Source organism: Pyxicephalus adspersus, chromosome 6 (genome assembly GCF_032062135.1).
Source record: "Pyxicephalus adspersus chromosome 6, UCB_Pads_2.0, whole genome shotgun sequence".
Taxonomy (NCBI): domain Eukaryota; kingdom Metazoa; phylum Chordata; class Amphibia; order Anura; family Pyxicephalidae; genus Pyxicephalus; species Pyxicephalus adspersus.
Genome location: NC_092863.1, coordinates 85,832,299 through 85,850,917, shown reverse-complemented (window position 1 = coordinate 85,850,917; position 18,619 = coordinate 85,832,299). Strand labels below are relative to the sequence as shown.

The 18,619-nt window shown below is 39.2% G+C and overlaps 1 protein-coding gene across 1 annotated transcript in view; it reads right to left on the bottom strand.

Moving 5' to 3' along the window:
- The window catches only part of MAPK4 (mitogen-activated protein kinase 4), a 79,315-nt gene extending 66,120 nt beyond the window's left edge, over positions 1–13,195 (bottom strand). The window contains exon 1 of the mRNA XM_072416464.1: positions 13,003–13,195. The gene's annotated coding sequence lies outside the window, so the exon portion shown is untranslated. The remainder of the gene's footprint in view (positions 1–13,002) is intronic.
- Positions 13,196–18,619: the final 5,424 nt, after the last annotated feature.

Sequence of the window (18,619 nt, the reverse complement as noted above, 5' to 3'; positions counted from 1 at the left end):
TGATAGCGACCAGAAAGAGAAAGTAAATCAATCTAGGAGGATGCAATACAAATCGAATAGGAGTTTCTAAAAAGTTTTAGCTAGACATATACTTAAAGCTCCCCCACCAGTGCCTGAAACCACATTGGCAGCACCCTCCACTGAAAATGATCTCTGCTTTCTAGGCTACAGTGGAACAAAGTAGAATCATATAAAGAAAGACATGCAATAGGCGATGATGTGACATTGGTAATGTCTCTTCTGCAATAAAATCAACTTACCTCCCGGCTCGCAGTCTTTGGACCAGCGCAGGCACAACCACCATCTTCACCCGGTCTTCTTCCAGGTTCCAGATCTTTAGGCCTCTTGATTGATCAGGCTAGAACAATGCATTTCCTACGCATGCACATGAGAGTCTATTCATTCCCAGCTTTCAGAGGCATGCCAGAATACCCGGCGTGTGCAGTGTCCATTAAGAACAGACAGGTAATTCACTGCAAAAGGGTTATCGCTTGTCTAGTAATGATCACATTTTTTCTCATATAGGTTTAGTTCCACTTTAACATGAAATCCTTACCCCTATTTTTAGCATTGCAGACACACACAGAGTGCGCTGCCCATTACTCTAACACTGCATTGTGGTGCCATGGCACATTTGCATTACCGCAACGTAAACTTCTGAAAGGGTCGTTAATCATTTTTATTAAATGCACTAAAAATTGTTTTTAAAAATAAGGTAGTTTGTTTAAAGCTGAAATGTTTCTGCCGTACTGGGAAGAGGAGCCGAAATTACTATGTAAATGGATTCTGCTGATGTATAGGAGAACGCAGATTGCTTGTAGACATTATCGCAGCTCCTGCTACAAGTACCAGACGTCTCCCAGCTAATAACAAGAGGATATATTGGAGGGGAGAGAACGCCAGGGAAAAGTGCAGAGTACATTTATCATCTGCATCAATTTCATGTAACATGGAAGATGGGCAGCCAACACCTAGACTCCCTTTCTGCACACTGGGCTCATTTTAATGCAGGCCTGTCAATGGTTTGTCAGTTTCTTCTGAAAATGCTGGATGCTTGGCAGTCACTGGATTCGATATCTTGAGCATATGTACAGCATGCCACAACCACAAACCTCCATATCAATTTCTTCCAATAATTTAGGCACTGGGACCATAGGGTCAGTACAATACCAAGAGGCATGATAGCATTTTAAAGTGCATACATACTAAGTAATATGTATGGCTAACATGTCTAGAAAGCACAGCACATTGTGTAAAAAAAGGCTTTAGTTCCTCACATTTATGCAATCTTTTTGTTCAACCCACTGAATTAAAGCTGAAAGTCTGCATATTTATGGACCTAACTGTATATATATATATATATATATATATATATATATATAATGGCTTTATAACCAGGTCATTAACTCCTGCAGCCTGACAACTAATCATTGCAAAAATTGTCTGTGACAGTTCATTAGCTACCAATAGAAAATCATTTCTGTGTAAAAAAAGAAAATTCATTAAAAACATCATCAGGAAAGGGTGTGATGGTCTACAGAGCCATCCAGGGCTGAGTGACAGATCTAATCCTGGGCACTTAAGTCTTCAGTGCTTTTAAGCGTGCAATAAATAGCAGCGTCAGTGACTAAGGCCATGTGACTAATCGTTTCCCATTACCGCAGAGAGTACAATCTAAGCTGCCGGTTATTATGTATCTCAGACCAGCTATGACCTTATATCATTTTCAGTCTACACTATCAGTCTAATGTTCTGAAATTACCCAATTCTTCCAGTTTTTGTTCGATTTCTCAATACAATAAGTGGATTTCTCAATTTAATTTCTAAACTCAAAGCACAGATCAACAAAACAACTGCAAATAAAGAATGGAATCATTTCATTTAGCAAAATTTCAACTGCATTTTTTTTGCTGATGGAAGTAGTGACAGATATAACAGCAAGCACGCTTGGGAAAGTGTCCTATGATTCTGTTGTGGCTTTCGATCTGCCAAATCCTGCTCATGACAGTTTTCTCCAGTTTGAAGATGACTTTGGATGATGTAGGAAACTAAACTCACTGACACCTTGGCTTGCTATGTAATTTCCTCTAAGGACCTTTATATTTAAAGCTATATGAACCATAACAATGTTCGAGTGCAAAAAAAAAGTTGTTAGGCTTGTCAGAAATTCAGAGCTTCCATATGCACTTCTTATGTTAACGTAAAGTGTACCTAAACTCAACATTTTTACTTTACATAGAAGGGTAGACAACCCCTCTATGTAAGGTAAAAATGTTGTTTTTTTCTTGTGGTGATCAGGACTTAATGGGAGGGTAGAGTCCTACGTCCTACGCAGATACCTACGTCACGCATCCCGGGAGGCTCTGGCTGCTCCTTCTGTGCATGCCCTGATGTCAGGATGCATGATGTACGTATCCCGGGAGGCTCTGGCTGCTCCTTCTGTGCATGCCCTTATCCCGGGCATTTTTCCTTCTAGAGATGCTGATCTCCTGCATGTGCAGTGAGATTGTCTTGCTTTTTCAGAGTGGCTACGTCGCAGGTGCAAGATCGGGTGATGAAGAAAGAAGACCGAAGAAGAAGACGAAACTGAAGATCAAAGATTACGGGGCCCGACGTTTCCTCAGCACCTGGATGAAGAGGAATTCCAGGATGATGCAGAACTGGATTGTGGGAAGGACCAGCTCCATCGAGGGATCTGCCGGACTAAAGGTGAGTGTTTTTTTTGTTTTTAGTTTAATTCCACTTTAAGGACCCCTGCTAGGTCTTATCTTGGACTACAGAATGAGGGAATGATCCTTTATCACAGTGCACACAGCACCATTCTGTTCTATGGACAGGGGAGGACGATGGATGAGCGAGTGGCACCCCGCTGTGCTTTCCTACATAGGAGTAAACGGGTATGGTTTCAACTGGTCATTCATCAATCTACTGTGGGGGACCTAAGAACTAGGCCAGGGGACCACTTTTGGCCCAAGGTGATCATGATCGTTCCTCTAGGCAACTACTATCTGCCATGTGTACATAGCTTAACCTCCCTGGCAGTATTCCCGAGTGTGGTTAAGGGATAATTTTCAGTGCCAAAAGTGGTAACCCTACACCGGAGGTGGAATTGCCAGGGAGTTTTAAAGTCCCACCTGGTTACCAAGTTCCAGAGCGGCATCCTCCAGCAGTGCCCACAGCGCCCTCCAGCGATGCCTGGCGCCCTCTTCTTCACCTGAAAATGCCGGCCGGGCATCACCAGGCTACACAGATGCCGTCTAGCATCTGCGTCTCCGGCGTGTTAATGTTGGGGACGCAAGGCCAGGGGAAGCAGATGCCGGCTGGGCATCTGCTTGGGAGCCTTAGGCTGGATGGCGGGACCATGGGGCAGGTAGGCGGGATGAGGCAGGAAATTTAAAATAATGAGGATTTTTAAATGTAACTTTTTTACATTTAAAAATACTAATTTTTCATACTGCCAGCAAGGTTAAGTTGGAGTGATGAAGTAGTTTAGCAAAATATAAGGGGCTCAAACAAAACGTGGTGCACAAAAATCCATTATCTTCTCAGGATAAAACATGGCTCAAAAGCTGAGCACTTTCCTGGCAGGTCAACCGGTATATTGCTGCGCTTGCAGGGTTTTTTATTAGGTTAAAACACATAGATATGGGCATGGATTGTAGAAAAGTACTATATATATTTTCATTTTTCTCTAATATGAACTTGAATTCCAAATTCAGAACATTTTCTGTGGTACCACTGCTGTTGACTATTTTAAATTGGAATGAATGGATTCATCCATTTCCCTATTGTTTTTTAGGCGTTTCATTGTGGTAGTGTTGCAATGTGGTTTTTTGATGCTACATACAATATTCATGAGCTCCTCTACTCTGAATAATTAAGTCATTTCATATAGTTAGAAAAATTTTCGTTTTAAGTTAGTTATAAGTTAGAAAAAACACACACCGCTTCCAACCACAAGCAAAGCTGCTTAAGTATTTACAAACTTCTAGTGGTTACTACTCCCGGGTGCCTACTGGCAGCCACCAGGTACCAGGGAATTGTAAATGCTGTGTTTTTTTATCTAAAGTCTAAACATAAAAGTTACATTGCTCTGATTTTCTTTTTTTAATAATTTCCTGTGGTGCAATATTGCTCACAAACACTGTTTGTTCCAAACTTAATTTTATATTTAAGTTCAAAATAGACATCTCTTTATAGTCTATAGAGTTTATAGCCTACCTCTTAAAGTCATCTTCCCTAAAGGAGGTGGGGAGCAGGGAGACTCCCCACAACCTATGTCTCCAAAGAGAAGACCCAGCCAACTGTATATTGAGGCAATAAGGTTGCGGTGTGATTACTGTTTCCTCATACCAGTGAACTGCTGTCTTTGGGGAGATGATACAAAGAGTTTCTATCCACAACAGCCCTATTGAGGATGAATGGGGATGACAGTGACCAGTACAGTACAGCTCACTGCTGCCTGTGGACAAATCTGCAGATTCTGGTTCTTTAAGAACCAATGTAGCAGTGTGCATGACCAAGGCAAGAGGGGAAATCTGGGCCGTAAAGTTTTCAAAGGATAAAGGAATAATTGGTCATTATGTCTGCTGGAGACCACCCATATCAGAATATTGATTTTGTCCGGCACTGGTCTAAAAAGGCTGAATCTATTTTGGCAGGACTTATCCTTTAAGGAAAGTAGAATTATTTTCATACATAGAAATATTCTCCCCCGCATTGTCTGCCGTACCGGGTGACAAACATAATCGGTTTCTCGCATTCACAAACTCTGTCCAGATATGACATTTCCATTAACACCAGCCGGGGAAGCCTGCCAGCCACAAATACATTTTTCTCACAGGTGAGAAGAAAAAATAATGAGATATCACCAACAACACGAGGAGGAGGACAAAATGTTACAGGCTTGATTGACTATGGCGGAAATAGACACAATAAACCAGAGTTGGAGCTGTCCATCGCTCAAGTATTTACTAGTTTATGCATTTATATTCTGCATCGTGATCTGATGGAACTTTACTGATACATGCTGGGAATTAAGCTTATAAAATGCCACTGTGCTGATGTTAGAGGGTCACATCAATCCAATGGGATATTGTGGGTATAGGTTGGCCTTGGTTGGTTGTGTCTGCCCTTGGCTTCCAATATAGCTTGGATGGTCCAACACTGAGATCTCCCTGCCGTTGTTTCCTATCTTATGTCCCCCTGGAAGTTTTGAGTCCTCCGATCCACCTTTGTGTGTTCCAACTTCTTTATAACCCTTCATAATATAAAACAAATACAAAATCAAGCAGGGTTGATGGGATTTTCCAAATAATGGGAACGGCAGGTGTAGCAGACCTCATCAATAGAGTGGCTGGAGAATAAAAGAAGTTCCTCGCCAAAAACAGTAAAACCAAACCATAAAAAAACACAGTGGTAAATTATATTTTTTCACAAATTCATTAAACATTTCAATGAATCCCTACAATTTGCTAATTTATTGAAGACGCACTGCACATTCCATAATAAATATGACCTTATATTACATTTGTGGCTCTGATACAGTCATATGACTGCCCAAACAGAGCACCAATCAACAACATTCCCACTACCCAAGGACCATTCTTGATTATTATATTGTTGGGTAAAGGAGTGTCTGACTACTGGGAGCCAGGTCGCTACTTTTTGTGAAAGCTGCGGTCTGACTAGCTAGGATGCTGCAAAACAAAATATTTTACCCTCCTTGTAGAACCTACCTGTTTAATAAAAAGTAAAGTAAATCAGATTTATTATTGTATATGGATCCTGGCTGTATTACAGAACCAAAACATGAGGGTCCATTTGGGCTTTAAATGAAACATCTTATAAGAAAAACATGAAAGTTGCCGCTGCTGACCTCTCTAAAATGCTGGTTGCCCGGTTTTCATTCTTACCTTTTTGCTTCTATTTATTATTCGTTTTTTTTCAAACAGTATTTATATAGTGCCAACATATTAGGTGGCGCTATTTTAAAATGTATGCAAAAATACAGATCTGTGAGACTGTCCTGGGTCAGTGGCTCAATAAAACCAGAGGACCAGCATAAGAACCAAATAGAATTTTCAATGCAGAGCTTGGCCTGTTTTGTGGCCAGCTCATGCACGGACTCCTCTAAACTCCAATGTGAAGTTCCCGGTGGCATAGACACCGTCCCATAAACGGCTTTTCTACATAATAAGCCTTTCAGATTTAGACAACTACGTTGCACACAGCACACAAGAAGTGTTTTGGAATAGTAAAAGCCATTCATTGGGCTTGTTAAATTTCCCATTATTTCAGATATAATTCAAACCATATACTGTACTGATCTGAATATTGTATCTCACTCACCCATCATACTCCATCGGAAGATTCCCTCACTTGTCTATAGCAGGGAAATGTACACAGACTGACTCACACGCCCCAGTCACAAGCGTTGGGAATGTTATTCTATTAGCAGAGACCAAAGAAAAAGGCAGCAGAGCCGGCCCGGATGTTTATACAGCCGTTATGTCACCCACGTAAGTCTGCTTACAGAAACAAGAAAAGGAATATTACCAGCATTTTCTTTAACGTTGGCTGTCTATAGAGACCAATCCAGCCCCTGGCACATTGAGGGTCTTTTACCTATTTTGGAAAAATTACCAATTTAATTTATTTTCCTGGCAAGTATGATTCATTGCATATTAAAGTGTAATTTAGGAAATAAAAAAAACTCTTCTTCACCAGTCACCGGGCGATCTGTGTATTACACATTGCAGGGGTTTGTGGTCATGTGACTACCCAAGAACGAGCAAAATCAAGTTATTTATTCAGCAACTTGTAATCTTTTAACACTGGTGTGTTAATTATCAATGCTGTAATTGGCATTGAGGGTTCTCACCCATAAAGTGGCATACAAAATTAACCGAGTAGTAGGGAGAATGGGGGTATGTGTGAGGTAGGGGTGGATTTTTGGACAGTGGGTTTGGAGACACTTTTCGCACACTTGTTATAATTCCCAGGATAATAAATCTGAGAAAAAGCAAATAGGAATACATTGCTATTGTATAGGTTATGGGCAGTTAACATATTGTTGCACACTAATATTATATTATATATTTATATACTATTAATTTTACTATATATTAATATACAAATATATTACTATTGAAAATTATTTATGTTGGAATCAGTATGGCGCTACAACCAAAAAATTCTAATAATAGTAAGAATGTCTGTTTTATAAGCTGGATTGTGCATACTTGTTTATTTTATTAAAACATTATTGAAATCAAAAATTCAAATAATAGTAATTGTGGATTTTCTGAGCCTAGCGAACAACACAAAAGTGTGCATGTGCTTAATTCTAGCTAAATGCTCAATTCTTATACTATTTATAAATATGTACATCAATATCAAATCCTTAGACCCAAAGAAATAATATTTTCCACCTCCACCTGAATGTAATCCAAGGATTACTACCACCACAGTGCAAGTGGACTAGGAGATCATAAGAAATTGTCACGGTTTAGTTCCCACGTTCTGATTGGGTAATTAGTTCAATAGGAGCTATTATAACTGCTTTTTAATAAATTAGATATAATGAAATCATAAACCGGGACTTTTTCCTTGGTTTGGATGGAGAATAGAAGTGTAAGAACCATGTCAGGTTCACTGACTATGTTTTGGTTGAGGAGTTTCATTCTTTCTTTGTATCATGGTGACCATGACCATGGCGGTATACTGGGAACTGAAATAAGTAAAAACATAAAATGTTGATGTGTTATCAGAACAGGATCAGTAGGAAAAGAGGGAAAGGAATTAATTTAACTGCAGAGATTTATTATTATGAAAAGAGTAACAAGAAAACCTTGGACACACAAAGTTGGGTGAGAACACCCACAACACCCAAATGGACAGAGTATATAAGAAAATCTCACGGTTGTAAGGGATCTCACGGTTGGAGCAGTCATTTTCTATTACATAGCAAGGAAAGTCTCCCTCCATCAGGCTCCATCTTGTGGATGGACTTACCCTTCACTCCCCACATCCAGAACATCTCCAGGTCCTATCACTTCCACCTGTGCAACACATCCAAAATACACCTCTTCCTGTCCCCAGAGACCATCAAACTCTTAGTACATATTCTTATCATTTCTCGTCTGGACTACTATAACATCCTCTTCTCTGGTATTCCACTACCCAAACTCTCTCCTCTATAATCTATCATGAATGTTGCAGGTACACTTACAGTATCTATTCTTCCCTTTGCTCCTCCTCACCTGCTGTGTCTCTGCACATCGCTACATTGGCTTCCATTCCACCTAAGAAAAAAATTCAATGCTCTTAAATCATTTGACAGCCCTTGTCCCTTCTATATTTCTGACCAGATACACAAACACACCCCTAGCCATCCTTTCCACTTCTCCAATGACCTACTAATAACTTCCTCACTTATAACCACTTCCAATTCACAATTTGGCACTTTCCTTTAGCAGATTTAAACAAGCCCTTAAAACCTACTTTTTCAAATTTGTCTACCTGTCCTCTGCCTCAACCACTAATCAGGCAATATTCCATACCCCCTCTAATTGTATACTATTGTCCCACACCTCTTAGGTACATGTTTGTCATCTGGAACCCCTATTTGTTGTACAGTGCTGTGTGCTTTAGGTTAATAATCATAATATTACATTTTCTGTAATGCCTAAACCAAAGCCATTGCAAAACAGTGACAGCAACACTGTGGTCATATGCAAGGCTTGGGAACACAAAATATAGTAGCAATATCTTACAAATGCCCCCTGGATATAATAAGCAACTGTTGACATAACCAGCTGCCACCGAAAGCTCAGGTGGAATTCACCTTGATCCCCTTGGCATGAAAATGCCACAACCCTCTTCAGTAGTCTTTCTTCACATCTACATGGATGAGTTAGGCATTATGTATCCTCATACAACATAATGCATCTCCTCGTTGAACCGTTTATGAATGAGCAACGACGTCCCTTCAGAAGTTTCTAGTCCTCGTACTATACAGAAAGAAAAGAAACAAACGCACACGCAAATCTGTAGACTTGGATGAATCAACCTGATGACAGATCTAATTAGAAGTGTGATTAACAAACAGATAACTCAGAGACTAGAAATAGAGACATCAATGGTGAGGATCTCTGAATGAAAAAAAAAATCCTTGGCAGACTGACATTCTACACAGTGAGATACGAGCTCGAGATAACACGTCAGTCAGGTAATTATGTCGGAGCGCCGAGGCCACAGGAGCCGTTTTCCTTAGAACTACAAAACCCAACATGTTCATTTTTTGGTATTTGTTGGTGAGACATGGAGTACCTGATGCATCAGTACAAATACATAATACGGCCAAATAATGGTGGTCACCCATCAATCACACCCGCTAAATGGCCAAATAGGTGGTCACCTCTCAAAAGCAGTGTTCAACCCAGATTTTTTTTTTTTTTAGCTGGGTGGGAAGAAATAGTAGGGGGGTGGCAACCCACTGTATTGTGACCCAACTCTTCAGTAACCACCCAAAAACAGTTGGGTGATGACTGAAAATTGTTGAACGGTGCACCCGGCTAAATGGGGCTGGGGAGAACACTGCCAAAGGATTGTGTTCAGGTCTTCAAAAGGAAATGTAATGATGATGTTACAGCACACAGAACATTTCAGAAAATTGTGAGCTTCCAACCTGATAACAATTTGAAGAAGGTCATTTTCTCTTCTAGTATGACTTGGAAGCTCCATAAAGATATGGTATCATGGGTTTGGTATGGAGGAGCTCGAGAGACCTGACTTCAACCCTACTCAACAACTTTAAAATAGATTGGAGCACCAACTAATACAACATCAGTTCCTAAGTTCACCATTTTTTGGGTGAATAGCAAAAATCCCCCACAGATACCTTCCAACATCTTGAGAAAGCCTTCATAGAAGGGTGGAGGCTATAGTAGCATTATAGGGAGGAGGACAAATCCATATCAATGCTCATGGTTTGTGGTGAAACGGGATGTTCATCAAGTTTACATAGGTGTGATTGGCCATATGGTGTAGAAGGAATATATTATTAAAAGTAGGAATAATCATTAGGGTTGTGATCAGACTGGCAGTGAGGATGCTATGCAGTTACCTCTGAACATGTAGCATCTCACCTGTGGTCACCCATATAGAATGAATAGAGGTGGCATTGAGAGGTTAAATCATCAAATGTGCCAGTGCAGCATAGTGGGTGGCCAAGTGACTGGCAAGGTACCTGCCCTCAGGAGCCACATAGGAAAGTTTGCTCCCATTTCCGGCCTGAACATACATAGCTTAAATCATTTTACCTATTTTCTTTACAATAAAATAGCAGCTAATTTGTAGTCCAGTACCTGACTTCCTAAAAAAATCTGTCTATCCCTGCCCTCCACCCTACATGATAAGCCCCATAGGGAATGCATCTACAACATGCAACTACATCATGGCAACAAAGTTACTTTGTCCTGTTCTAAGGGTACCTAAACTCAGAAATGTCACTTTACATAAAAGGATAGACAACCCTTTTATGTAAGGTAAAAAGTGTAAAGCCTCCCGGGCTACCAACGTCACGCATCCCAGGAGGCTCTTGGGTGCTCCTTCTGCACATGCGTGAGCATCTCACAAAGGCACTCCTGGTGTCGCTGTCTTCTCCTCTTATTCCGGGTTCTTCCTACGTCACCCAACCCAGGTGCAAGATGGGGTGACGTAGATGGGGAAAAAACTGGCTGATCTCACTGAGCATGCGTGAGATCGGCAATTTTTTTTCCCTTTTGACGAAAGGGCTCCTTCTGCGCATGCCTGAGATGCTCGAGCATGCACAAAAGGAGCACCCAAGAGCTCCCATTCATTCTCAATTACCTAGGCACCTAATTATGGGGCGGTGCTTCAAAAAGGGTGTTGCACTTAAAAAACAAACAAATAATTTTTTCCTTACATAAAAGGGTTGTCTAGGTTTAGGTACGCTATAAAATTTTTAAATCTTAAAAAAACTTATGCCCAGGAAATGCATGGGCCCCCATTGCTGAACCCCTTATAAGAATGCTAGTTGCTGGGGTTAACACCTGGACCTGACCTGGAACAAGGCTGAGATTAGTGAAATCACAGAACAACTGATCTGTATGGTTGTTCTGGGGCAGTGACCCAAAATGTAATAAAGCCTTGAGATCAACATGCAGCCAGGCAATGGGTATTTTCATGAAGAGTTCAGCAGTGGCAGCCTTCTTTAAAGTTGTCTATCTATGGAGATAAATCCAGGTCATATTTTTTTTTCTGGCAAAAACATAAGGGAAAGGGCACTGGAAGTTTTCACGATTCCAGATTTTCTTTATCTGATATTGTACGCTTAGGCAAAAAAATAATCAGTTCTGAAATGATTATCCTTTACCTGTCTCAAGGTTCTGTAGGTTGCCAATTTATTCAATGTGAAAAATGAATTGTCCCACTTGTCACTAGGAACCTTTGGACACAAAAGGAATATTGCTACCATGTTGGAACCCAAGAAAAGACACGTTCACCAACATGTCAGCCAAGCCATACAAATAATTTGAGTCTGCTGGGGCTGCTGATATCACATGCAAGATTTCTGCACCCAACAGCGATCTCAGGATTTGTGGATGTCTACAAGTCTTTTACAGGTAATACCATGCATGGAGTAAGGTATGGGACGAATTAAAAGATCTAGTGTCAGGGTCTCTTTAAAGGGCACGTATATGGTGATCAATACCATGACTGCCATCGTTGATCACATTCTGAAAATGCTAATCATCTGGGTCATGGGTTCAATATTTTCTGCCACTGACCTGGAACAGGAATGGACATTAATTTATATGAAAGAGAAAATAGGAAGAGCTCTGGAGGGTGCAAAATACCTGGCTGTTAAACTGATCCACCGACTTCAATACTTGTCAATTACTGGAACATATGGAGGAGTTCTGACTTTTCCCATGCATGTCTCAAGCTTCTACAGAAGTAAGACCAGTTCAGGCAAATTGCTTTTTAAGGGGTCCAACCCAAAACGTATCTACCGATCTGCATAGGTGTTTAAGATCATTTTCAGAAGGGGTCAGAAGACAGCCCCCATCCTCCGTCTCTCTAGGTGACTGTACAGCCATGAAGGTAATGTGTTCTACCTATAGAGCTACCTATACAATTCCCTTTCCTTGTCCTATCATTTCACATCCAGCTCCTACCTGGTAAAATCTCCCTCCTTATATTTCTAGGAATTCCTGACAGCTTTCTATTTATTCAGGCAGCCAATCAGAACTTTGATGATCCAATAATTAATTGACATCTATCAGTGAAAATGATAGATTAGGTGTGAATGAAGCAATTTACAGCGGGTGAAGAACTACAACTCCAAGCATGTCACAGTACAGGCCATGCTGGTGTTTGTAGTTCCTCTGCTAAGAATCCCACCAATTACTAAGATTAATCAGCCAATGTGTAACCATCCACTCTTCCAGGGACCCCTCCAAGTTTCTGCGCTTTGTCCCTGGAAATGTCTTCATTCTCTAGTCATCCATCTAATTAGATTATATTATTTCACTCATTTATAAAAACAAATGGACATGTAGATCAACAAACTAATAAATAATAATCAACCTTTCTAAAATACCATCAGCATAAAACTATCCTTGGATTTATGTACTTAAATATCAGCAAGAAATTCAGCATCTATCCATAGTCAGCAACACTTTCAGGTGCATTACAAAGAGGGTCAGCCAGCGGCAAAGTGCAAGCCATAACCGACCAATCAGGCATCACCTCCTAACTGTCCTGACCTATAGGATGCCGAATACCGGTTGCCATGGGTTACTGCACTTTTGCAGATCTGTAAAATGAAGCTTTGTGCAGAACACAGGAGGATTAGCTGGGAGCTGATGCTGCAGCTGATCCCATTGTGCAGCACAATAGGAAAGGTGTACACAGGGTAGCAGCAGGGTAATTGTGCTGCAAGGCTGGAGAGCATCTTTATCTGGCACTTACCATTATTATGACAGTGGCAATCCCAGATCCAGGCTGCTAGCCCTTCCTCCTCATCCATGCTTTGTTCTTCAGGCTGCCTCTGCTGCACATTGCATCCTCCCCAGCAGCCCTGATCCTGCAGCCTGGCAGCTCCTGTGTCTATGAGCATCTGATCAGCCCATTCTCTCCCAGGTCACACACTGGAGTCAGCCTGCCTGCCTTCCCAGGGAACTCCTCTGGGACACGCCCACTTCGTGACATCACAGCCAGCTGTCAATCACTGCTGGCAACACAGCTGCAGAGCTAGAGCTATCACCTGGGCAGGAGAGCTGCATGGGGCGGGGGGGTCAATGCATGCAATGCAATATTATTTTCATCATTATTATTATTGTTATTATTATTACCACTACTATTATTATTATTATTATTATGAATAATAATAAGCAGGCTGCACAAACTGCACCACTACTGTGGACTGGGGCTATGGTGCAAATTACTATTATTATTATTATTATTATTATTATTATTAATAATAATAATAATAATATTAATAATAATAAACATGATTTATATAGAGCCAACATATTATGCAATGCTGTACATTATATAGGGGTTGCAAATGACAGACAGTAACACATGAATAGGAGAGGACCCTGCCCCAAAGAGCTTACAATCTAGAAATATCATCACATACAACAGCCAAGAGAGAATGATACATAACCAATGTGTTCTTACAAGAAAACCCCATAATTTAATCTTTTACTTGCTGCTGTTGTTATAATAATAGTTGTTCTTGCTGCAAGCATTGAAAGACATCAGTTCATTTTCTCAATATCACGTAAGATATATCATAGATGAAATAATGAAAAAAAAAAGAATCTGATTATTATTAATGATAATATTACCAATAACAACAACCAAACGATAAATAACACAAACAAAATAAAGAAAAAATATATACAAACATACATATACACAGATATTTGTATATTTATACATTTTTTAATATATTTTAAAATATTTATATGTTTATAAATTAAATAAAACAGGCATTTTATAATAATAATACAAGTAATGATATATGCTGCTAACAAAAATATAACTATTTATAATACCCATCATCATATAATTAACAAATGTTACATATTATTTTAAATTCAAAATAATATTCATATGAATAATAATGATAATATTACATTCCACTTTATGAAAATAGTATGTTAAAAAAAAAAAATAATAGTACAATAAATTATGTTAATATTATTATTATTAATTTTATTAAACAGGATTTTTATAGCACCAACATATTATGCAGAGCTGCAGGGGTTGTTAAATAGTAAAAATAATATTCATATGAACAAAAATAACACAATTTATACATTGAATGCTTTATGATAAATATTAATAATATTACTTGCGTGAATAAAAATAATAATTATAATATAATACAAGTTACTCTGACAGTCACTGAAACATTCCCTGGAAGAGATTTAATTTGTACCATTGAAACAGGTGGATCTGGAACTTTCTCCATCAGGGAAAATTTCAGTGAATGGCACATTTACTGCATTATAAATAGAGGCCTTACAGTTCTTAATAATAATTATAATAATATTTTGTAATATCTTCATAAGGTACTATTAAATTATTCTGTGATAATAGAAATTAGTGACCTGCCTGTACTTTTTAATATTATTTAAGGAAAACAAATACAATATGTTAGTTTAAGTATTTATGTTTTTATAAAGTAAATATTGGAAAGTTACTATGTAATAATAACAACAATAAAACGTTAACTTTAAATTAATAATTATAATGTACAGGACTGCGTAATATGTTGGCGCTATATAAATCCCATTTAATATATTTATATATATATATATATATATATATATATATATATATATATATATAATAGTAATAAAATAATAATAATAATGAATGATATATTGGTTATCTTGTGCGTATTATTTAATTTTTATTAATAATATAATTTTTATATTAATATAAATTTCTTAAATTTGCTGGATCACCCAACTTCACAGATAAAAGTGTATTCTCTCCAGCCTTGGAGAGCTGATAATAAATCAGACCCATTGACAGAAGTTTAATATCCTCCTAGGAAAGAATGATCAGACATGCAGATCTATAGGCAGCTTGCACCAAGTCATGGGGAGGAGGGTGTGCTTCATTGTGCACAAGAGAAATGACAGGCTGAGGTGACATTTAAAAGCGTCAATTTGGATTCACAGCTACAAAGGCTGTCAGAAGGGTTTTCAGGTTCAGGATTTCAGGCATTGTTGGAAATATCAGAGATTCCTGCCACGCTTTATAATTTGGGAATTAATGCTGCTACTTTGACCTTTACACTAGAAGCTCTTTATTTTGCTCTAGATGCCAGAATACATTATGAAGGTAACGCAATTTACGTAATGAGCACGTAATGACGGCAAAGACGTCAGAAGAAAATGACAACAAATGGAATGTATTTTGTCAAGAATAGAGATTTAGGACATTCATGTGGATGTGGAATAATGTGGCCAATATTTTATAGCTAAGGTAAAGATTATTTTATTTTTATTCTATGTAACTTGATTTCCACATATAGATACCCGTCCATACCTATGTTCTTCCTCAAGCCTCTTTGGATCAAGGTTAGCAGGATGATAAAGATCTTTGAGTGCATTGTCTATGGGCACAAGTTTGATGGAGGTGAGGAATGAATAGGCCATAATATCCTGGTCTTGGATCTTTTTACCTCTTCCCTGGTCGTTAGTGTCCTTCCAGGCACAGACAAGGGGTACAGGTATGCTCTCTCTGAAAATCTTTTCAGACACGCATGGCCTCTGGATATACAGCCTGATCACACAAAGGGGGTACAGTCACATTAAAGATAAGATTTGTCCAAAAGGCCCTTCTATTATTATTATAATAAACAGGATTTTTATAGCGCCAACATAATATGCAGTGCTGTACATTAAATAGGGGTTGCAAATGACTGACAGATACAGACAGTGACACAGGAGGAGGAGAGGACCCTGCTAAGAAGAGCTTACAATCTAGGAGAACTATAACTAGAACATTGCTTCTCTCTTTTATCAATGCTAAGTTCAACCCCAAAACCCATCAAGGGTTGGCCAGCTGAAAAAACAGAAAAGATTAAGCCCCTCCCCTTCTGTATTTACTGCCACGGCAGAAAATAATATTTTGGAGCGCAGAGCCTCCTGGGATTCCAGGAGGCTTAAGGCTACTCCTTCTGTGCATGCTCAATCTCCTGCTTGCTCCTTACGCATGCACAGTGAGATTGGCACACTTATTATTACATTTACAGCAGACTACATCACCTGTTCTCATGCCTGCACAGTGCGAGATTGGGTGACATAGCAGAAGAAGAAAGAAGATGGTAATGTCCGGCACAACCTCTGTGCCAGGACAAAGGAGGATTGCAGCCCTGGAGGGATCAAGGGCTCTGTGGAAGTAAAGGTAATTGTGATTTTCTTATTTTACTGAAAGTTCTGCTTTAAAATTACAGAGCCTCTAAAGGCAGTGTTTCTGACCCAGGGTTCCTCCAGAGGTTGTTAGGGGTTCCTTGGTCAATGAGCAGTTTGTTTCTATCAGGTCAGTTGGTATTTTTGGCTATTTGTAAGGGTGACATTCCTCTTACTTGCCAGTAATGTAAGTGGGATTCTGACCACTATGCTAATGTACTTTGAGCTGTGGATATAGTAAATATAACACGGGGTCCCTGAAGACGTCAAAGGGTTCCTCCATGCTAAAAAAAAAAAAGGTGGAGAAACGCTGCCATAAGGTATTTATAATATTGTGCCATACTTTGTTGGGTTCCATGTCAAACCACACAAAAAAATGAAATATGTATTAATATAAAATTAGTAACAATATTATAAGACACAAATATTCACATTTTCTAAAGACAAAGGCCCTGATTCATTAAAGCTCTCCAAGGCTGGGGATAATACACTTTCACCAGTGAAGCTGGGTGATCCAACAAACCTGGGATGGATTCAAAGCATTTGCTAGCAAATAGCAAATGACATTGAAGAAATCCATTCCAGATTTGCTGGATCACCCAGCTTCACTGGTGAAAGTGTATTATCCCCAGCCTTGGAGAGCTTTAATGAATCAGGGCCAAACAGTCTTTCATCCTATAGAGCAGTGGTCTCCAATCTTTTGGATGTCATGGACCACTTTTTTCATGATCTCCGGACCACGCATGCACGGGGAGCCGTGTGTCACTTAAAGGGGAAGAAACTTCCCTCATAGTAACATCATGATGCCAGAACCCACCCGCTCTCCATCGCAGGTCTGAGCCTGTGATGGGAGAGTTGTGGGTTGTGTCCAGAGACGTAAACCGCCCCCCTCCCTGAGCCTGCAACCTGTACAGGAGACATGGTCCGCGGCTCTGGCCGGTGCACCCCCACCCAGCGGGGTTCTTCTCCTGACGCCACTGGGGGCGCACCAGCCAGAGCCAGTGTGGACCACCAGTGATGGTGAATGCTGCACTAGAGAGCCAGACTCATTGTAGGATGAAACCTGACCTAATGGTATAGAAAGTGCTATCCAGATGTCTCCAGTTTTCCTGGAATTAGCCAAAAAAACTAGAGGATTACTATGAGATTAGTTGATAATGTAGTGACATACAGGGCATTTTATACAAAAACAAACTTGATTAATGTCAGATTTAAACTACCCTATTGCTCCAGTTTGAAATTCTTCGGTGGCTAAATGCGCTTTGTTGTGCTTTTACAAAGCATTATTTTTTCAGCTTCCCATGAAAGTGTGTCATTGTGGAGGGTCAGTAATGTATATGTGTAATTGTGCAATCTGTTTTATCCAGAACATTTCTGTGCGTGAGAATATAGAGCACAGCTGGGAATTAAAACATAATTTTTTAACATTAATATAGCAATCTCTTTCTCAAATAACCTATGGAGTTTTTGTACTGTACTTAAAGACAGCTTATATTTCTCCTATTAAAATCATTATATTGAGCTAAATAGAATACAGTTGTTTTGTTTTTTATGTTTCCCTTTTCTGTTAAAAGGGTGATATCAAACAATACATAATTTTACCTGATTTATATGATGTTAGTTGTTAAAGTGACACTATAAAACTTGGCCTGATTTATTAGGATCTCCAAGGTTGGAGAAGATACACTTTAATCTGTGAAGATGAGTGATCCAGCAAACCTGGAATAGATTTTATCAAAAGTAATTTGTTATTTGTTGGAACATGTTTTCAATCCTGGACAAGATCCATTCCAGGTTTCCTGGATCACCCAGCTTTTCTGATGAAAGTCTTGGACAGCTTTAAAAAATCAGGCCCAATGAGACAACAAATGCTTCATATCTCCTAATATTTGTGTTCTCATACTAGAATCTATTCTTAGACATAAACCAGAATATAACATGTCTTTAGGCATATTCCCATCATCACAAAGTTGCAGTCTTTACAGATGACCTTTTATTTCTTGTCACCAAACCTAAATTCATCTTTTATAAAAAAAAAAAACCTTCACAAATCAAATTTCCTAAACATTTCACTCATTTCATCTAGACTACTACTATCTTTCTTAAATGGCCACTTTCCTACCTTGGAACAAAATTTACCACCATAACCA